The sequence below is a fragment of the Cimex lectularius genome, unplaced genomic scaffold (genome assembly GCF_000648675.2).
Source record: "Cimex lectularius strain Harlan isolate CLEC.00 unplaced genomic scaffold, Clec_2.1 scaffold145, whole genome shotgun sequence".
Classification (NCBI taxonomy): Eukaryota; Metazoa; Arthropoda; class Insecta; order Hemiptera; family Cimicidae; genus Cimex; species Cimex lectularius.
The window spans coordinates 289,966-313,885 of record NW_019392922.1 but is presented as its reverse complement, the minus strand read 5'-3'; the positions used below and the strand labels follow the sequence as shown (position 1 = coordinate 313,885).

Sequence of the window (23,920 nt, the reverse complement as noted above, 5' to 3'; positions counted from 1 at the left end):
ACCAAAAATGAACAAACTTCAGGCCCATGATACCAATTGTTAAAAATAGCGAGTATTGGTCGACCAAAAATGATCCAACTACAGGCTCATCAAATCACAGGACAATCGAATCATCAAAGATTAGCAGACCAAAATGATTGAAAACGATGAAATTACATGTTTATCACCCCAACTTTCACATACCAGCAAACCAGCAAATATCTGGAGGCCAAAATGACTGCAAAGCAAAACAATTTTTGATCCAATACCCCAATATAAGCTTCATCAAACTACTACTGGCTCATCATCCAAACTGTAAGAAATTATAGCGAGTATTGGTCGACCAAAAATGATCCATCTACAGGCTCATCACTCCAATCGCAGGACAATAATCTAACCATCCAAGATTAGCAGGCCAAAATGATTGAAAACGATCAAATTACAGGTTTAACACCCCAACTTCAAGAAACCTGCAAACCAGCAGGAAATACCCTCAGACCAAACTACAAGAAATTATAGCGAGTATTGGTCGACCAAAAATAATCCAACTATAAGCTCATGACCCAAACTGCAAGAAATAATAGCGAGTATTAGTAAACCAAAATGATCGAAGTTCGAGTTTATCATCCTAATCGCAAAAAATTATAGCGTCCAGCAAACTGTAGGCTCAAAGAATTATAATGAAAATTGGCAGACGAAAATGATCGAAAACCGAAATAATTTCTGACCTAATACCCCAATACAAGTTTGGTGAATTTTTTCAACAAACTGACATTTGGAATTTTATAATTCCTTAATGATAGAAATCAAGAAGCAATTATTCCATGGGAATTTCCGGGTTGAGCTGTTTAACTGTATTAAATACAAATTTTTTTCAAGATCGCTTGGAATCTTGGTCGTTAGTAATCGAAATCCTATCGACAGAAGGTCAAGGAAACATTGGCTAGACTAAGAAGCAAACATTCAATTGTAATAACTGAATAAGGAAATAATAAGAACGTAGAGGAATGCAATCTACATTACAACTAGCTAGATATCATAAAACAGAAATGACATTAAGGAACATATTATTTAGGTCCTAGGAAGAATATTTTGACGTACTTTACTGTTTTTTGACTTTTCGTTGGGTTCAACTTGTGACATTTCATACGTTACAAACCCAACAATTTGTACTGTCGCCGATCTCCTTGAATTGCATACATGAGACCTTTCATCCGGTAAATCCATTCTTTTTTTTTACAACTAGACGGAATTCTCTTTCACTCTTCTACACTCACTTTAGCTATTACCGTTTCGTTCTTTTCCAAAAAAAGATATCATGCGTTATGTCAAGGTTTGAATAAAACTGCTATTATTTTTGCGAAGGTCGAACGCCTAGAGTGTATTGCAATAAACGGAAGAACAATTACAAAATGAACCATTTTATAAGCGATTTGGATAAATCTATATTCCATTAGCTTCGATTCATAATTTAATAAGCGTTAAATCCGCGTTTTCATTTCGTTCCATGATTATAAACACAGAAGAATTCTTACAGTTACAATGCTTTCTCATAAACCTTTTAAACCGTGCATTTTGATTTTAAAAAAATCCAACATAAACGTTATAAATTGTGAATTTTCTTGGGCCCGTTTATTTACGAGATACATGTGGTCCAAATTGTCCACTATGCCAAAGAAAAGTGCATAATCCGGTGTTGCGGACGAGGGGACAAACAACGTTGCAACACATTTTTCATACTGTAATCAATTAAAACGCCATCAGCTCCGTCGGGATTCGAACACAAAACCCTAGCGGAATCTAACCACTCAGTAAATTTTTTAGTGTTTTGAACAAGAAAATCCACGTAGTTTTCTAGGACGAGGTTAGCTGGATTTGTTTGCGTTGAATGTATGTATTTTCTCAATTTTTTAACTTTTGCAAAAAGAAATTATTAATAAAAAATTATTCAGTTTTTAAAACAATTTTTGAAAAGGATCTAGTTAATTAGAACGATCGAAAAGCGTATCGCGATGCCAACAGTTAAACTGTTTAACTAAAATTAACTTTACCCACAATTTTTATCGTTCAACTAATTTTTAGATTAAATAAAATCATTCTTAATTGTTTCTACCACCATTTTTAAAAGTAAGAGAAAATACTGTCAGAGAGAGAGAGAGAGAGAGAGAGAGAGAGAGAGAGAGANGCATCGGGTAGATGTGCACGGGGGTAATGCAACCTTATGGAAAATCGGAGTTTGGATTTGCGTCGGGTAGCATCGGGTAGCGTCGCATGGCGTAGAATCGGGTAAGTGTGTTTCTGGCTTAACACTTGACATCGCTCTCCTAGGACGGAGTCCATCTCGTTCATCGTATTGATGTACTAACGACTACCATCTCTGGTTCATGCTTTCATCCTACTGTTATTATTGTTTATATGCAAATATTATATGTTTTACTTGTTGCGTCGAAGAATGCATTGGAAAAAAAAAATAAAAGGTTATATACACAGAATGACACAACACAGACAGAAAGGAGTAAATTAGGCAACTGTAGAAGGCGCTGAGATTATCATCACTTTTCAAATTTAGTGACTTAACATCAGATTTAATAAGTAACACATCTTTTAATAATTTTCTGGCCAAGATTTTCTCCCTTCCGACCCCAACCACATCATCAAAATTTATTTCATGTCTGGTTTCATGAAGTTTGGCATATATAAAATTTACTTGTTTTGATGACCGCATCCTTGATCTCTAACTTACTGTATCGTATAAACTTATTTTCCCATCAGTCATATTTTTTAGAGCAATAATGCTAAGATGAAGACAGATTGTTTTTTAGATTTGATTTTTGGTGGTCAATTCTCCATTTTTTTCTATTTTGTTAAAAGTTTTATTGTAAATCCATTATATTTCTATAAATTACTTAATCCTGAAGATCGATTCTTAATACTTCCTTTCATACTACTTAATATTTGTTTGCACCCTTCCCCTCGAAACATAGTTCAGCGCAGAGCAAGTCCAGAGGTATTTCATCTTCTTAGTGTCACACCAGGGGGAAGACGAGAAAAAGTCCTGTCATTTCAAAAAGTCCTTTCTCCGGCAACAGACAAGGATTTCTTGATTGTATTTGAATAAAGCTTAAAAAAATATCTGCTTTGTACATCTATGTTTAATTTTTACCTTAAGGGATCCCATTATTGTTTCTTATTCTGATTATTATTTTGCCAATTCAATTCAACTGTTCAACTAAAAACAGTTTTCTTCACACCTTTCTTTCATTAACTGGTTTATAATTTAATAAGCAATTATTGTCAGAATTTTTTGGGTAATTTTAATTAGCTTTCTCTTTTTCGATAAAAAAAGAAGAGCTTTTACTTTTCCTCGGGAAGTTCTTTAACTTGTACCTTCTTTTTTCCCATAGGTTTAGTTTGCATCAAAAACAATCCATCTCGACGATTTCATTTCCAAGTGAATGACTCTTAAATGTAAGATGAATGTGCATACAAAATAAGAAGAAACTTGTCAATTTGCAAGGTGAGGTATTTTGAGACACCTCTATAAAAAAAAAAGAACAGTTAGATGAAATGGTACCCAAAACGGACAAACAGCCAGTTTACAGGATACATGTTCATACGACGAAATGATTTTCCGTTACAAATTACAATCAACCTCAGAATCTAAGATAACTTGACCTTGGCTTAACTCGTTCAAGCTCCTAACTTCCTCAGGATGCTTTATCTGAGAAAATCCATATGTTTTGGACAAGTCACACATACTCTAGTCGTGAAAGAATTAAGTCAGGTGTTTTGAAAAGCCTCTTTTACCCAATTGGCGTATCAACTGGCGACGTCGTCTTTGCCGAGGGGTAGGTGCCATGGGGGTGCATAGACGCGACCGGCTCCCCCTCGTAGGCTAATGAATGGTCCTACAGTGAGTCAGGATCTCGTATATTGATTGCTATGAGATGTTGCGGCTGTCATGGCAACAACACTTCTCTCCCATCCGGCCTATTGGAAAACCTTGACATTTGTTGCCAATAAACAATTTACCTCTTGTGCACCTTGACCGGCCGGCTGCATAATTCATTTTATCTCGAACTCCACTCGGGATTTTATCCGGCCTGATCGTTTTTCCCAACCTCCACATGACCGGCACCTTTAATTCATGTTATTTATAATTTATTTGGAAAAAGCAATCTTAGAAGAAATTTCTCGAGAAAGCGCTGTCAAATCCATTTGTAACACTGCTCTGTAATTCGTACGATTTCTGAAATATGAACAACACGATCATAATAAAAATCATCATCAATTTTTGGTATTTCTCTTTGCTTCTATTCTTATATTACAATAAAACTAACCTGATGATCTATACTACTTCATAGACCGAAAATATTCCATTCCTTCGGATTCAGCAAAATGAAGGTGGTACCTGAGAGAGAGAGAGAGAGAGAGAGAGAGAGAGAATCATGGAAAGAGGGAGTGCATGAGAGAAACGATGGGAGGGAGAGAGATTCATAATCGTGGAAAAAGGGAGTGTATGGAGAGAGGATGGGAGGGAATAAGATAAAGAGAAAGAAAGAGAGAGAGAGAAAAAGAGAGGGACAGAGAGAGAGAAAGAGAGAGAGTCAGTGTGAGAGAGAATCATGGAAAGTGGGAGCGTATGAGAGGGAGGATAGGAGGGAGAAAGAGAAAGGGAGAGCGATAGATAGATAGATAGAGATAAAGAGAGAGAGAGTGAATCATGGAAAAAGGGAATGTGTGGTAGGGAGAAAAACAAGGAGGGAGAGAGAGAGAGAGTGAGAGAGAGAGGGATAGAGAGAGAGAGAGAGCGAAAGAGAGAGAGAGAGCGAGCGAAAGAGAGAGAGATAGAGAGAGAGATAGAGAGAGAGAGAGAGCGAGAGAGAGAGATAGAGAGAGAGAGAGAGCGAAAGAGAGAGAGATAGATAGATAGATAGAGAGAGAGAGAGAGAGAGAGAGAGAGAGGGAGAGAGTGAGAGCGAGCGAAAGAGAGAGATAGAGAGAGGGAGAGCGAAAGAGAGAGAGAGAGCGAGAGAGAGAGAGTGAGAGAGAGAATTATGTAAAGAGGGAGTGTATGGGAGGGAGAACAAAGAGAGAGAGAGAGAGCGAAAACACGAAAGTACGTGTAGTTAATTTAAGTGTATAAATTTATTTATTTTAATAAATAATAATTTAAGTCATCATTGATACATATACAATGGCACAAAAGGAATAATTTTGCAGCGTTGCCGTGAATGCCGTTTATCGCGGTTCATATACCGTTCAATTCCTAAATAATTTTTACGGTTTTTAAATCATTTCCGTCGTAATTTTATGTTTTCGGAGGGAAGAGTACAGAATCCCAAGGAGACGGCGTGTTCGTTATTTGCATCCCGTCGGCTATGATTTCGTTAATAAATCTCAGCCATAACGCAATTGGCATAAAACGGGGGAGGGGCTCCGGCGGAATCCTTACTCATTTTCCAGATCCGAAGGATAGCAGGATCATTCGCAATTAATTTGTGCAATCTCTTCCAGCGTTTGATCTTCTGATATTAAAAAAAGGGGGGGGGAAGGCCGTGAAATTTTTTTATTAAAATTCCCAATTTTAATGAGAAAACTATACCTGGATGAGAGATTGGACTGATTTCTTCTTCTTGAATTGATTACCAGGTCGATAAATATTCATTATACCTTTTTAAAAATGCTGCTTAACAACCTTCCGCATTGTCTGAATTCTAATTTCTAAAACGATCACGTACAGGCTAAAGCAAATTCAGTTACAATCGTGCTGTAATTTACTAAACTATGTTGCAATCGTATTAAAATAATGATTAATGGTTTTTTAAAGTACATCACAGGCACGGTTCTTTTTAATCTGTCGAAAAAATCAAGTTTGGTCCTCTTTGTGATCCGTGTGAAAACCTGCTATTGTTTTACTTTGTATCGTTGCACCACATGTAAAGTCACGAGAGTCTTATGGTAAGCACGTAGGGTAAACAATATACATAAAAGTATAATAGAAATATTAACTTAAGCTATATCGTAATGGTGATTTTATCATTTTTTCTGTTGTGTGCTAACAATGAAGCACCGTGAGAAAAAAAAATCGAAACCGTGCTAATAGTTTCAATAAAATCTGATCTTTATATCAATTTTTCAGTACACCACCGGTCAAATTTTCTGTCATTCTGAAAACATGATATGCATATAAAACAAATTTAACCCTAAAAATAAATTTAACCATTACAGAAAGTTCACAATGGATTCTTTTTTAATTCGTCACCCCTAAAATCGCAGGTTGTCCGTGAACTTTTGAACATCTGGTAGTGTCGCATACGTGGTCCGCTCAATTTCGCCTTTTGTGTAGGTCAAAAAGGTTCGGGCTGCGTGTTTCACACGGATGGATAATTAGATTTTAAACATTACGTGTCTTGCGTCAATGAAGGAAATAAGAATCTCCCTCATTCTCTCTTTTTCTCCCTCCCTTACTCCCTCTCACTCTTACTCCATCTTTTTATGGTGGTCTCTCTCCCTCCCATCCTCTCTCTCATTCCTTCCCTACTCCATTGTTTTCTCTCTCACTCTTCATCTTCACCATGATTCTTTCTCTCTCTTACTCTCCATCTCTTCACGATTCTCTCTCCCTTATTTCTCTTTTTCTCCATCCCATCCTCCTACTCGCTCTCTATATTTCTCTTCTTCGTTCTCTCACCCCTCTCCATGGATCTCTCACCCTCTCTCATCTTCTCTCCACAGTCTACTGTCTATCTCCATGATTTTTCTCTGTCTTTTTTTCTATCTCTCTCTCTCCCATTCTCGCTCAAGGTTTCTGTTTCTCCATCTTTCTTTTCCGCTCCATATTTTCTATCTCTCTTGCTCGTTCTCTCACCCCTCTCCCCGGATCTCCTTTTCATCTTCTCCCCACTGTCTTCTGTCTATTTCCATGATTTTTCTCTGTATTTTTTCTCTTTCTCTCATTCACTCATTTTCTTCCGCCTATCCTCTTTATCCTTCTTCTTATTTCTCTCTCCCTCTCTCGATTATACTCTCTCTCACACTGCCCCCCCTCTCTCTCTCTTCCCCCCTATGGTTTTAATTCTCTGTCCCTCTGTCTGCCTGTCTCTCTCTCTCTCTCTCTTTCTCTTTCTCTTTCTATCTTCTTCTAAGTCTAACCCTATATTGTATGTATTCTAAAAATAATGAAGATGGCTCTTCATACACCGTACAACATTTCTTCTTCATTTGTGTCCAAACTTGGCATATTTGTTTGACGAAGGTTTATAGCACCAGAAAGGAACAACATTTTATTATTTCTCGAATTTGTTCAATTTTTGGACGCTAAAAATATACATGTCAAAAAGGTTTAGCAAACGGCTAATCTCATAGACAAATGTTGGCATACATTCTTGTATTGAGAAACACAAATAATTTCAATATAACAAATGAATCTCTTAGGTTTTTCAATGCTCCTTCCATTGGTATGATCAAAATTACTTTAGCTTTCATATTTTATGAGACATGAGGAACTTTATGGAAAAAAGTTGTGAAAGGTTTAAATAATATGAAAGTTGAAATATCTCGAATACAATTGAAAATCAGACTTGAACAATGGAAATATTGTAGTCCAGTTTGCGATGTAGGGTCATGAAGTATGATCGGTTCACGGTAGACCATGTATAATATAATGGTATGGTATGGTGATAAGGATAAGGAAGCAGGGTTTGTACTCCCCAGGTACTGCAGCCTTCTGGCTTATTGTACCTTCCTAGTTCCATAGTTCAGTGCAATAGACTCTACCCTTCTCCTTAGAAGTATCAGGTCATTGACTGTCGCTGTTACAATAACATTCCCTAAGTTTTTTTTGTACGTTAGGTTGAATCTCCATTGATTTGTTGCTTCGCAGTCGAAGATGATATGGGTGGCTGTTTCCTCCTCGTCATTAGATAATCTGCAAATGGGATCTTCGTTGTATATGCCCATATGTAGATGTTTTCTCAGATGCCAGTGGCCGGTTAGTGATATCAATCCTCTGAGTTTAGCCCTCTTCAGTTGCAACAGTAATTTTGCCAGTCTTGGTGAGGGTTGTTTCATCATAAGTTTACTGTGACCTAGCACCGCTAGAGTTTATCCACTTCGCCTTTGTTTTGTTTGGATCCATTCTGCGATAGATGATTCTATATTTTTTTTGCTTTCCCAAGTATAGGTTCGGGGCCTATGATTCTTGCGGATCCTCCTCTGGCCAGTCTGTCTGCTTTCTCGTTACCCAAAATTCCCCTGTGCCCTGGCACCCAAGATATCATCAGGTTGTTGTGTTTCCCCAGGTTTTGGAGATTTTGGATGCATTCACTGACTAATTTTGATGTAATTCTTTTACATACTAATGCTTTAATGGCAGCTTGGCTATCAGATCTTATGAGGATTTTTTTGCCAGCACAAGCATTGATGGCATGTATTTCTGCTTGAAAGACTGAAGTGTACTTCCCTTATGAGTTTGATTGCTCATGTTTTGGGCTTGTACAGAAAACGCCTGATCGGTTCCTTCGTTTGTTTTGGAGCCATCTGTATACCATATCATTGTGTCTGGTGCTCTCCTCATACTCTAATGAGAAAAATCATTGAGGCGAAATGGGCATCTGCATCGATAAGGCAGACAAATAAAGAGCCGTTTGACTACTTTTAAACTCTACAACCTGATAGGTACAAGTGCGCGGGTGTAGGTTTGACACTAATGTGCACTTTGTAACGAGTGATACAATAAATGCCGGTCTGCATTGTTCCTTTCCTCCGATCACGGTCGCAATTGCTCCATTCCGGAGTCACGACCCTGCTCCGCTTAGTTTCGCCTTAAACTCGGACGGAACATAGAAATCTCCGCCGTTTGATTATTGTCCTTTGATTGGGAAATGTTAGGTCTCACCGGCGGGACATGGTCTTGTATTTAAAATCCAATAAGGAAAAAAAATTCACTGATTATACTGACATTATACAACACAATGGAGGTGTCTTCTAGTTCAAGGTCCACAAATGTTCTCTCGTGCTCATCGTGACCCCCGTCGAAGTAAAAAGTAATCCTCGGAGTTACTAAATTTCGACAGCCCGCGTAGTCATCTGCTCGAAATCAGTTTCAAAAGATCATTTTGGACCGGGGGGTTGATTGAGTACCCGGTTGATTAGTTCTAGAGTTGGTATTTAATTTATTAGATTTTGAGTGCCTCGGAATAAGAATTCTTTTTTTCTTAATCGCCCTAGTTGGATCAAAATTTATCAACCCTGACCCACCTGTCAGCCCGGTGCGTGTGACCCTCATGTTTATACAAAAAGAAGAGGCCAAACTGACCAGAGATAATCATTGGATAAAGTCACTTTAAAACCAAAATTTTATATATTTTTCTTCTTCTTCTAAACATTCACCAAATAATTGTGGTTATTAATAAAACTTTCACTAGATTTTTAATCGCTTGAGATGCTTAAAAAGTGAAGTATCTCAGTCAAGAACGGAATAAATCAATGACAAAGCGTTGAACTTAGCCAAGTTCGTTGAACTTAACCCCGTAGGGAATTTACAACGGTTTATAAAGCTTGTTCCTTAAATGATAGTCTGCCCGTTTTTCTACCCAAAAAGTCTTCTAACCTACCTACTCGGAAAGAACAGAAAATCAACACAAATGAAATGAAAAATATAGTGGACTTTCTTGTTTTTCCTTGAGGAGATATAAGTTTCTTGTCAATTTCATTAGATTTCATGGTCCGATTGACCAAATAACATCTTTCTATTAATTAATCTTTATGTAAGGTAGTGGTTGAGATAAAAAAGTCTGCGTCACGAGCGGGATTCGAACCCACGACCTTCGGCTCAATACGCCGATGCTCTCCCACTTGAGACACTCGGACACTAACTTCCCATCACAACCCAACCTTTCGAATTTTCCCTCCTTTTTGCCATTTTTGTCAAAACTTTCCTGTTGTGGAGCTTTAATTCTTAAGCATTTTACCCTATGCCTAAAACGCACTTAGAAGTTCAGTTGCGACTGCCAAGGGATAAGCAGGGAGAGGGGGGATTTATTTTTTTAAGTCAGTTTTATTCCAATCGAAATTTTATCCCATTTCATATAAATCTTTATTGATGAAAATATGGAACAATTTAAACTGGGAGAAAACTTCTTTTTGAATAAAATTGTCTGAAAAAGGATTAAGTCTCGCCTCTCCTTGCTTATAACCCTAACGTCGTACCATACCTAATAATCGAGCATTATTAGCAAACATTTTCTATGCTCGATTATTAGGTATGGTACGACGTTAGGGTTGTAAGCAAGGAGAGGCGAGACTTAATCCTTTTTCAGCCAGTTTCATTCAAAAAGAAGTTTTCTCCCAGCTCCAAAAAGTCTTTATTGTTGAAAAGGAACAATTTAAAGTATTAATTTTTTTTATGCTCGTTAAAAGAAAATTAAAAGATGTGCACAACATTAGTGTTTCAGGCAGGAAAAAATACTTTGTATCTGTTCAGTCACTTTCGTTCAAATAGTATTTTTCCTCCTAGTTCCAAGCACTCAGTGATGAAAAGATGAAAAAATTTAAAGTGTTAATTTTTTTATGTTCGATTAAAAGTAGTACGACGTTAGGGATGTAAGCAGGGTGAGGCAATATATTCTTTTTGAGCCAGTTTCATTTCAAACGTACCCAATTTTCAATTCGCTGATGGAAAGATGGGACAATTTAAAGTGTTAATTTTTTAAGCTCCATGTGTATTTAAAAAAGGTCAAAACTTTTATTTAGAAATCGTGAGATGCGGTCTGGTGTGATGTAGGTTTCAGAAAAACATTTTCTTTATCGTGGCAACGTTTCGATCTTTATTGAGATCATCTTCAGGGCCTGGGATTTACAAACATTGTTTACATATTACAATTACATTTTGGAAGTGGAAAAGTGAATTTATACAATGCAAAATATATTTTATATATTCAATCAAAGTATTTCTATTCACTCAAAGTGTTTGTCTTCTGTGTAATTGTGTCATTCTTGCGTGTCGTGTCGAGAGTGCCAGTGAGATTTTGCTATTTTTAAGAATGACAAAATTACACAGAAGACAAACACTTTGAGTGAGTATATAAAATATATTTTGCATTGTATAAATTCACTTTTCCACATCCAAAATGTAATTGCAATATGTAAACAATGTTTGTAAATCCCAGGCCCTGAAGACGATCTCAATAAAGATCGAAACGTTGCCACGATAAAGAAAATGTTTTTCTGAAACCTGAAACAGACCGCATCTCACGATTTCTAAATAAATATCGATTAACGGTCACTAATCACCACACACAAAGGTTAAAACATTGTTTACACATTGTTAATTAATTTTTCAATAATTACGGTTAAAACCTGCTTATTTCTGATACCATGCAACAATATTAATTTTACTTTCAATGTACAAATAAGTTAGCCGTTGATTAACCGACTGTAAAAGGTCGTACTCACAATATTTGACGTTAGGATTATAAGCAGGGAGAGGCAACTCGTTGTCAAGAACAAAGCAAAATTTGCTTCATAGTATCTATTCTTTTCTTTGATGAAAATGTGTTACTGATTAAAAATAAATAATTTTTCATTTTTTTTATAAAATCGATTATTTAATCGACATATATTTGTATTTTTGTTTATAAACTTTCAAGATGTTATAATTTTTTAACATTAGCGTTGGGTAAGGTGAAAAGGGTGATGCTTGACTATGAAACTTATTTATTTTTGTAAAGATAGGACAATAAATAATATATTTTCTTCGTTCAGCTAAACGATAAGAGATCCAATTCCCATTCTAGGAGATAGGCCGTAGAAAGATTCTACGAAGTCAGGGTTATAAGCACGGAGAAGCGAAACTAGTCGTTTCATTTCAATCGTTATGGACAGAAACTATGCAATGTTTACTTGGTAGTTCATAATTAGGTTATGATGCATTACTGCGCTTGCTTGCTTATGTATTTTTCTGTTTATAAATTTTCCAGTCAATTCGTTGCCCGTATATTATTTCTGGGGGACTTCTGTATACGTCTAGAGCCTAGTCGGATTAGTAGACGCAAAAGGAGTTTTCTATTTTCTAAAAAGCAGGTTGTAATGCAAATTTTTTCAGGTCGTTTCAGAGTGTTGTGAAATTCGAGCGAATTCTCCTTCCCCAAGTCCCATCGGCAGTTTCCCAACTGGCAGATCTCCAGTAGCGGCTTCTGCTGAAAACGGATGACATTTCTTTGCAAACGATCGGCTTTCCAGTCTGGAATCACCGCCCGAGGGTCCCCGATCCAGATTGGCCCCTGTCACGTTTCCCCTAGAGTACAATGCACCTCATGATTGTATAACTAAGCAGCTTTTTCGTCGATTCCCCCTCTGATAAACTTTGATTTCAGCCTTTTAAAAATAATACAATTGACTTAAAATGATCTTAAATAACCTTTTATTACAAACTTTTTAAAAAATAAAATATAAATTTTAACTAAGCGATACGCCTAAGTGATGCACACAGTATACAAAATTTCAGAAGGTGTAAAAATATGACGTTTATAAAATGCATTGCATAAAAGGTGAAAGCATAAATTTTTTTGTGCGGTTTTTATCTAAACCGAGGTATAGATCATAATAAGGAAATGATGATGGTCGAGTGCAGAATCTCCTTCACGATCTTAACCATTCAGTTAAATATCAAGATTAAATAATGCAGATAGATAAGTTGCCCTTGATTTGGTTTTTTTGCACCTACTTTAAACGGGACGATAACAGCTAGACGTAATTCTTCACGTTGTAAAAACTGAAGGATAATTAATAGCTGTTACAAAACTGACCCTGGGCAATCTGGACCACTTCCTCGCCGGTCTTAAACTATGATTTTGCAACGGTCGTGTCAGACGATTTGACGATGATTAAAAACAATCTATACCGATGGGCAATAAATAAACCCCCGCGTAAAAAATTGAGTTAAACGTGCAATCGAGTAGAGGACAACCGGCGAGGTCTATGGGTTCTTAATTGTGAAATCATGACTGGCATGAAATCAGAAGTACTATTACAACGACCCAAAAGGCAATGCAAGATATTTAACTTACATTAGAAGCCACTTTGATAATTTACAATCATAAGTTCATTACAAAATGACTTATAATTAATTTCCAAGTGCATGCCATTACTAGTGCAAATTCCCTTTCAGCATACGCTGCGTAAAACTGCGTTTTACTCTTTATCTCTGATGACATTAACATTACAGACAATTTTTTAATTTTTTTATTAGTATCGTTCTGCTTATAAAGAAGGCGTATCAACACTCTCACTATTCTACTTTCTGTGCCAAAATTAATGCCATGATCAAACGTCAAAATCTCATATGGACCATAATTAAATAATATTTTAACTAAACTACACATACACATACAAACAAACCTATACACATACAATAAAACAAGCAAGCAAACCTATACAGATAACAAACACTCAAAAATATAAACAAACATGCGCAAAAAAATACATAAAAACCAAGTAAACAAACCTAAACACAGCCACAAACAAAAAACAAACAAGCATACCTACCTACACATAGACATAACCTAAAACAAAACACAAGCAAACAAATTTGCATACATACACAAACAAAAAATAAGCAAACATACCTAAAGAACCAAGTAAACAAACCTATACACATTCAAAAACAAAAAACAAAGAAGCATACGTACATAACATTAAAAAACCAAGGAAACAAACTTGCACACATACACAAACAAAAAATGAGCAAACATACCCACAGAACATAAATAAAATCCAAGTAAACAAACCTACAAATATATACAAACAAAAAACAAACAAGCATACGTACCTACACACGTACATAACATTCAGAACCTAAAAAAACAAGGAAACAAACTTGCACACATATACAAACAGAAAATAAGCAAACATACGCACAAACATACATAAAAAAACCAAGTAAACAAACCTACAAATATACACAAAAAAACGAGCATACCTACCTGCACACATTCACAACCTAAAACCACAAGGAAACAAACTTGCACACATACACAAACAAAAAATGAGCAAACATACCCACAAAACATAAATAAAACTCAAGTAAACAAACCTACAAATATAAAAAAACAAACAAGAATACCTACCTACACACATTCAGAAGATAAAAACACAAGGAAACAAACTTGCACACATAATACAAACAAAAAATAAGCAAACATACCCACAAACATACATAAAAACCAAGTAAACAAACCTATACACATTCACAAACAAAAAACAAACAAGCATACGTACCTACAAACGTCCATAACATTAAAAAAACCAAGGAAACAAACTTGCACACATACACAAACAAAAAATGAGCAAACATACATAAAAACCAAGTAAACAAACCTATACATATGCACAAACAAAAAATAAGCAAGCATATCTATCTACACACATACATAAACTAAAAAAAGCAAACAAACTTGCACACATATACAAACAAACAAAAAATAAGTAAACATATCCACAAACATGTATACAAAACGAACAAACAAACCTATACACATACACAAACAAAAAATAACCAAACATACCTATACAGATCATAAACAAAAAATAAGCAAGCATATCTATCTACACACATACATAAACTAAAAAAAGCAAACAAACTTGCACACATGTACAAACAAACAAAAATAAGCAAACATATCCACAAACATGTATACAAAACGAACAAACAAACCTATACACATACACAAACAAACAAAAAATAACCAAACATACCTATACAGATCATAAACAAAAAATAAGCAAAGAAAGCTGCACACACACCCACAAGCATACATAAAAAACCAAGTAAACAAGAGCAATAAACCGTTGGTGAAATAAGCGTTTTAGCAGACAAAACTTAAAAAAATATTTTTTTCAAAGTTTAAAAACTTACTATAGTGATTGCAAACTACTATTTCCAAACCTAGAGACCAGAAAATTTCAGAAAGCGTACTCCTTTTTAGTGGTGCAATTGATTTTTTTACTTACTTTTTTCAAAGATGAAGAAATTGATGAAGGAAAGGTAAAAACCGTGGTTGACGGATTTGGTAAGATGGAAAAATTTAAAAAAAAATTAAAAAACGTAAGGAAATTTTGAATGAATTTATTAAATGTTTTTTAATTTGGGTTCGAAATAGTGCAATTGTTTACTTTTGCTGGTCTCTAGGTTTGGACATAATAAGTAGAATTACCATAGGAAGTTTTTCAATTTTGAAAAAAAACTTTTTTTTCAAAGTTCTGGCTACTAAAACGCGAATTTCACCAACGTTTACAAGTTTAATATTGATCACATCTTATTGGAAATTTATCAGTTTTGGAGTTATTATTGTTTATTTGAAGTAAGATCGTGAAATGTTAAAAAATCAGAAAAAGGAGAATAATTCCGAAACTGTTGAGATTCGGACCATAGTTAATTAGGACTTTTTGGTTCCATTTTGAATGTAAAATCTACTGGCAAAGTTTGTAACACGAGTAGCCAAACACCTCGTCTAATTCCTTCTAATTATCCATTAATCTTCGCATTGTGTGTTTAATTTGATTTTGCTTCTAATTTATGAAGTTACATTGACTAAAAATGTGTATAATGGACCACAATAATCACGGAAATCCTTGTATATGCACATTAAAAACATCTGGTCCAAAAGTTCTCTTTGTTGTCTGGTTTACATACATCATCTGTATTCAAATAGGAAAAGAGAGACGGAACCGGCCGTGGAGGAGACGCCAACTATCATTATTCATGCTCATTGATGCTTCCCTCGCTTTGAAACAAAACCGTACGCATTCCGATCCGTTTTAAATCCAGCGGTTTGCACGATTCGCGAAAAGGAATTTAATTCGCTCTTTTGCATCAGGATTGCCTTTTCTATTCAGTACCGGGATAAACGAGTAAAAGCAAGGCCTTGGCCGGTCGTCAGTTGCTTGAAGTGTTTGACATTAGTTTCTTATCTGTTTTTAAATCATAATTTCACACCTAGAAACACAAGGCATGCTTATGTTTTTTAAAATAGTATTTTTTCCCGTTTATTTAAACATGTTTCCCTTATGATTATATGTTTTTCTTAATCATATGATAAAATAAGTTGACTTTAAAAAATTATAGAAAATTAAATTACTTATTTTGCATTAAGTTTACAAGATAAGGAAAATGAAATAAAAACATTTTATACATAACTAATTCTATCTTTACCTCTCTCTCTCTGTTTGTCTGTCTCTGCCTGACTATCCGTCTGTCTCTCTCTTTCTATCTCTCTCTTTTTCTCTCTCACTTACTTTCTTCTCCATCACTCCGTCTGTCTGTCTCTTTCTATCTCTCTCTCTTTTTCTCTCTCACTTACTTTCTTCTCCATCACTCCGTCTGTCTGTCTCTCTCTCTCTCTCACCCACTTACTCACTTCTTCTTCATCACTCCGTCTGTCTCTTCTCCATCACTCCGTCTGTCTGTCTCTTTCTATCTCTCTCTCTTTTTCTCTCTCACTTACTTTCTTCTCCATCACTCCGTCTGTCTGTCTCTCTCTCTCTCTCACCCACTTACTCACTTCTTCTTCATCACTCCGTCTGTCTCTCTCTTTCTATCTCTCTCTCTCTTTTTCTCTCTATCACTCACTCACTCATTTTCTTCTCCATCACTCCGTCTGTCTGTCTCTCTCTCTCTCTCTCACCCACTTACTCACTTCTTCTCCATCACTCCGTCTGTCTCTCTCTTTCTATCTCTCTCTCTCTTTTTCTCTCTATCACTCACTCACTCACTTTCTTCTCCATCACTCCGTCTGCCTGTCTGCCTCTCTCTTTCTCTCTCTCTCACTCACTCACTCACTTTCTTCTGCAACAATCTGTTTTTCTCTTTCTTCCTCTCAGTCTGTCTATCTCTCTGTTTTTCGGTCTGTCTGTCTGCCTGCCTGCCTATCTCTCTTGCTCTCACTCACTTTCTTCTCCATCACCCCGTCTGTCTGTCTCTTTTTCCCTCTCTCTCTTTTTGTTTCTTTTAGGAGGAAAACATAGGTCCTTGCCCTTTGCAACTAACACTTCTAGGTCTATTCGTTTTCAAATGTTTGATAATAAATTTAATACAGCTTATTTCCTCCCTCCATCTCTCTCTTTATCTATCTAGCTATCTATGTATGTACCTCTGTTTCTCTCTTCCTTTATTGAAAAGAAAACGGAGTTTAATCCTCTATACTACCAGTTTTTCCGGACCTGTCCTCTTCAGACTATTACTTAAAATTTTTTTTTCTAAATCTTTGTAATATTTTTGAAAAACAGTCTGTCTCCATCTTTCTTTATTTTGCAGAGAGTAATTTCACCAAATTTTCTCAATAGCGGGCTTGTGTTTCTCGACGACTCAAAGCACATCTGGACTTATGTTAGTCTTTTCAAATAAATTGTCAATGTAAATTTTTAAAAACAGAATACAAAAATAGAGGGCCAATAAAGAAGTTTTGTATTTGGGATTTGAACGCAGTTTAAGTCCCCAAGGGAGCAAATTTATTTGTAAAAGGAAAGGGCGATAGACAGAGGCGCTCAATGTATTTTTGCCAGGAAGAAATTTGTAAAGCGGCAATTTTAAAAAGAAGGCAAGGAAAGACCGTTTAAAATAGCAAAGTGCGGTTAAATGTTCTAAACGGTACACGATCTCATTAGTAAACATGTAGGTTGACTCACTCGGTTAATTTCCCAACACTCCCACTGTTGCTGTTTATCGCTTTTTTTTCTCCCGAGGCCGTGAAATCCTTTTCGACTTGTGTTGTTAATGATTTGCAAGTGCAGGGGTACAAACTATTTACAAACGACCTTTAATTTGGACCTGGAGAAAAACACGAATCGTCCAAACCTGTTTCAGCTTGGGTGGAAACGATACCAGGGTTATTTAGGAAAGTTGCCTGGAATTATACTACTACAGGGCGTACTGACTTCCTCAGATATTAGGATCTGCTGGAGTTTCCCCCTGTGAATGTCAAGGTCCGTCAAAATCGAGCGAACGCCTTCCGGAACTCAGAAATTTAGCAAGGGGAAGGGAAGAAAGACGTGAACGTTCCCCTTGATCAAGGGAGGGGCTGACCCCACAACAGTTCTTTTCTGTAAAAACAAATGTCAAGAACAAAGATTAAATTGGTTATAGTTAGGCAATAAAAAAGACGTGAAAGGGATTGTTTTAGATTTCTTATATTTCTGTGGCTTCACTCGAAACAATTAAGTTACTGTATTCCCCTTCTCACCAGGTAGAATTCTAGCTTACCTATGAAGCTTTTCAGACTGGAAAGATGACTTAGTCTTCAATATACATAAACATCTGTCATTCTCAAATATCACTATTGTACTAAGAAAGATTGATAAGAATCTAAGACATGCTTCCTTATTTAGCGTCCAACGAGTCCTTCCCACATGTTGATTCCTGAGAGTCCTAGTTTTACTTCCCAGACAAAAAATAAAACTATAAAACATTTTAGGTTGCTTGCATTTCCATGACAGTCAACTCTCCGCCTACTTTACTCTTGAGCCACAATTCAGAGAGGCAGAAAAACGTCTATGTCCAGGCACAGAGCGAGAATAAACGGACCAGATCGTCCAGCGAATTTCAAGATATACTGTTCTTGAGGTAATGCACTTTCACTTCTGCGAAGTGTTAATAAGTTGAATTGTGTCTTTTTGCTGATTCATTTAAATAAACCAAAAACCAATTCCATAGTCGCACAATGCACAGCAAGAGTCAAGGTCCAAATGTGGGCGTTTTTGAACCCGGAACGATCACTGGAATGATAATACATTTCGAATCTGAATGAGGGAGGAGGCAAAGGCCATACTGGAGCACCTGGCTTTGAGGCATAGCGTATCCTAGTCATCGATCTAAAATGTGAAAGGACCTCCTCAAAAAACCTAGGGCGATCCTTTTTCATCCGAACAGGGACGTTTGAAAACAACCGCCGTCAAATCGCCACTTGAAATACACTATCATTTTTTTTCCTCCCCGTTTGTTAAAAACGTTTCGTACTATGAATATGCATGTATGAAAATGAGAAAATTTATATGTGTGGGACTTAAAATACAAAATAAAATATACGCAATCGTGTACAAGGAAAAGGTTTTGTTGTATTCACCAAGGTTGGAAAAATAAAGACACCTAGTTCAAAGATAAACAGAATTAATTATAAATAAAGGATAAAGGGCAAGGCTCAGAAATGAACTTTTCTGTACTGTTGTATCTAGATATCATCAGCCTTCATGGTTGTTATGCTAATACTAGTAATTTTTTTCTTCTATAATCGATCCAATTTTTCCAGAAGACAATACGACGACAATAATGGCTTTATTGAGTTATCCTTTTATATTTTCTGCTTTAATGCTCTTATAAGCTTAAATAAATTTTGAAAAAATAAAACAGCGAGCATAGACGGTCCCAGACGTCACCAAAAGCAATGCATAACTGATTTAAAACGAAATTAGTTAAATTTTTTGAAAAACTAATTATTTGATTTAAAAAAGTACGTCTAAGGCTAAGAGGAAGTAATAAAAGAACCGGCAGTTTCATTCAGTCCTCATTATTATTTCCTGGGTCCGCCTGCACAAGCTTTTTTCTGTGAGGATCCAACTTTGATAAACATAATAATAATAACAATTTTATTTTCGAAAAAGTACAATAATACAGTAAGATAACTCCTAAAAGAAAAAAATAATGATCAAATAATAATTAAAAATTAAATCATTTTACCAATCTAAAAGCAGTTCTTGTAACAGGTGGCAGGAGTTATGTCAATGAAAAAAATTGCTAAAATTAAATCAAACCAGCTTAGAAGGTGTATAAGACAAAATAAAAGAAAGAAAAAATAACAATAATGAAGAGAGAAAATCATAAATTAAATAAAATGCCACAAAATTGAAATAAAGATAGAATAAAAATTAAAAAATATACCGCAAAGAAAGTGCAAATTATATATTTAAAATTTTTACAATACTAAATTTTTTGAAATCATAATGAGAATTAAATTTGTTAAAATTAATTTTATGATTGTAAAGAAAACTAAAAACAACTTTTAATGAAAAATTAAAGAAAAAATTCGTAGTTGCTTTGGATATAAAAATATTAGTAATTGCTTTTTGTCTTGTTTGATGCTCATTGTTTGATTCAGCAAATCGTTAATTTTGAAGACATATAAACAAGAAAATTTTAAAAACAATTGTTTAAATTTTAGAACCTGAAAAATATATAGTTTATTGGTGTGGAATGTAAAAGTTTCAGAAAGGATAATTATGAAAAGAGAATTTTGAGTTATAATTAATGGATTTAAATAACAATTATTGGTTCAACCCAATGAAAAATACCATAACAAATTATAGCATGAACTAAAGCATAAACTGGGGGCGTCGGTGGCCTCAAGGCTAATGGTTTTACGGCGCTCATCACTGTAAGGTAAAGGTCCCGGGTTCGAATCCAGCGGCCCTACATTCGAACTCGACATACTTACAAATGGGTTTTTTTTTTAAAAAACCTCTGCTGTTGCGAACCCTCGTTAAAAAAAAAACTTTTTTTACTTATAAGCTCAACTCTGCACATACATGATATATACATCAAGATAACGTTTTGTTGAGGTAAGCCAGGAGGGGGGAAAAGAGAAGCATAAGCTGATTTTCAACTATTTTAAATTTAGGATCTTTCTTAATACACTGAATTTATAAAGGAGTTTTAACAGTCGTATAATCAAAGAATCAATGTGAAAGGCAAAATTTAACCTAGAATCTAATACAATTCCCAAGTATTTAGTATTATTTGTAATTGATTTGGGGGAACAGTTAAGGGGAATGAATTAATACACGTTGATTTTTTCATTAATTCAGTTAAAGGTAATATGAATGATAAATTCATTGTTATTGGGTCCGCTTTTACAAGTTTTTTTCATGTGCGGATCCAAATTTGATCTTGTCAGTAATTTAATTAAGTGTAAGTTAAAGTTAAATGAATGATAAATTCATTACTACTGGGTCCGCCTGAACAAGTTTTTTTTCATGTGCGGATCTAAATTTAATCTTTTCAGTAATTTAGATAAGTGTAGTTAAAACGTAAAACGACTGAAAAATTTATTGTTACTGGGAACGCCTATACAAGCTTTTTTCTTTTGCGAATCCAAATTTGATATTTTCAGTAATTTAGTTAAGTGTAAGTTAAAGGTTAAATGAATGATAAATTCATTGTTACTGGGTCCGCTTGTACAAGTTTTTTTCATGTGCGGATCCAAATTTGATCTTGTCAGTAATTTAGTTAAGTGTAAGTTAAAGGTTAAATGTATGATAAATTCATTGTTACTGGGTCTGTCTGTACCCTTTTTTTTGTACGCCCTTTTTTTTATCTTTTCAGTAATTTAATTAATTGTAAGTTAAAGGATAAATGAATGATATATTATAAAATAAATGATAAATCAAAACTGGGTCAGCCTGTACAAGTTTTTCTTTTCATTCCATTTTTTATCAAAATCTTTCTTATTTATTTAAAATTTAGATGCTTATAATTCACTAATAATAAAATAATTGACGACATGTCCTTCTTCACGCATTTTTGTAATATTATTTTAGAATACTCCTGTACAAGCTCTTTTTCTCTCATTCCATTTGATTTTTATGAAGGTTTTTCAGATATTCTGAAATTTTAATCTGGATTTATTAGCGTCCGTTCAATGCTGGCTTCTTTCCTTGTATACTCTAGTTAAAATGGATCAAAAAATTAAGTGTAAGAATAGTATTACCTTTCCGGAAACAATTGAAAAGAGAAATGTCGGACGACCTCGTTCTTGGCAGTGTCGTAATTATTCTCTGGGTCCGCCTGTACAAGCTGTTTTCCATTCCATTCGACATTTATGGGGACAGAGTTAGTCGAGTGGTTAGGGTGGCCGACTCGCATTTGACACGCTAGCGGTTATGATTTCGAATCCCGGCATAACCATGTGAAAATTATTATTTTGATGTTGGTTTGAGCCTACCATCTCAGTCGAGTATTATGAAAATCTTTCGAATATTCTGAAGTTTTTAATTTGGATTTATCGGCTCAGGTAATACAAGCAAGAGCGAAAGTATTAGAAAAATTAAGTACTCGTAAACAAATTGAATACAGGAAGTTCTTACACTTTCTTGATGCATTTTTGTCGAGATCTGAAGAATTATATTGTTGGGGCCGTTAATACAAGCTTTTTCCACTTTCTTTTTACGTTACCTATAATACATTGGATTGAACCCAAATAAAAACTTAAGAAAATAAATATTTCTTGCTAACATTTTGCGTTGTGTTAAGATTTTGGAAATTAAAAGCAGAAAATTCTATTTAAAAACATCCATTTATGGCAATTTCGTAATTTTCTGGGTCCGCTTGTACAAACTCTTTTCCTTCCCTTCCATTCGATTTTTTTGGAAATCTTTTAGGTATGCCGAAATTTTAATATTGATTTATTGGCTTCACTATTATTTCTGCAAATACCATTTTTTTCTGTACTTTAATCTACGTATAATATCAAAAGTAAATATTAGAAAAATTAAGTACCAGAAAATAATTTGAAAAATGGAAGTTCTTAATATCGTTGTAATTTTTGTAAAGGCATCTTTTTGTATCTTAAAAATGATTTGTTGGGTCCGCTAACACAAGCTTTTTCCACTTTCTTTTTACGCTACCTATAATACATTGGATTGATCCCAAATAAAAACTTAAGAAAATAAAAGCTTCTTGCTAACATTTTACGTTGTGTTAAAATTTTGGAAATTAAATGCAGAAATTTCTATTTAAAATCGTCCATTTATGGCAATTTCGTAATTATTTTCTGGGTCTGCTTGTACAAATTCGTTTCCTCCTAATCCTTCTGATTTTTATGGAAATCTTTCATGTATGCCGAAATTTTATACTGATCACTATTATTTCTGTTAATACAGGTTTTTTCTATTCTTTACCTACAATTGATCAAAACTTGAAGTATTAAAAAAATTAAGTATCGTTCTCACTTTTTTGAAGAAATTGTTGTAAATTTCTTAAATATGGCTTTGTTGGGACCGGTCATAACAGCTTTTTTCCTACTTTATTATACAAAACTCAAAGAGCCATATTTTTGAAATAATGGCTTTATTGCGACTATCAACTTAAATCGTCTCCTGTGTTTTTTAAATATCTTTTCTTTAATTTTTTTTAATTGTATATTACAACTACCTTCATTTTGGTATCGAGTAACTGTATGAATAAGTAAATAGGTAAACAAGAGTGGAGAAACTAATACTTAGGAGGTAATACTCCTAAGTATTCTTTATTCAATTGTTGTCACTGGATAGAAGATCCCGTGACCATCGTCTTTTTAGTCGGCGAGGAGGGTTGGAAGGAATTCGGATGAGAGGATTTGAATTTGAGGATTTATAGTGGTTGGGAAGTTTGTGTAAAATTTTCGGTAACGGGAGTGGATTACATCTTGGACAAAAGGAATATTTAAGTCTACGTGGTAGTTTCGCTGGACACATAAAAGGGAGCATTAAGGATTTTTCTGAGGATTATGAATTGGGCTCTTTGGATGCGTAGGTTATTGGGTTTGGATGAACCCCTCACTTCCAGTCCATAAGTCCATATCGGCTTCACTAGGGTGATATAAAGTAGACTTTTGTTTAAAACGTCTGTCAAGAAGTCGTGAAAGTGCTCTGTAACGTTTCAAAACTTCTTGTATCAGTCGTGTGTGAGGATTCCACGTCAGACGTTTGTCAATGTATCAATATACCGCACCTTGTCCGCAGTTGGGAGGGGTATTTGATTGAAGTAGACTGGAGGAGGGATCTTTTTGCGGAGGGTGAAGGTTATGTGGATGGATTTTTCTGGGTTGAATTTTAATCTTTTTTTTTTACACCATTATTCCAGTAGTGTGAGGTGTTCTTGAAGGTTTCGAGTGGAAATGACTCAGAATTGCTTGAA

General features: G+C 35.0%; 1 long non-coding RNA gene across 1 annotated transcript; it reads left to right on the top strand.

The window, feature by feature from the left end:
- Window positions 1-1,674: 1,674 nt before the first annotated feature.
- LOC112127854 lies at window positions 1,675-19,035 on the top strand. The gene is made up of 3 exons (XR_002910757.1): window positions 1,675-1,869; window positions 18,450-18,598; window positions 18,689-19,035. It is a non-coding gene; the product is annotated as an uncharacterized LOC112127854 (long non-coding RNA).
- Window positions 19,036-23,920: the final 4,885 nt, after the last annotated feature.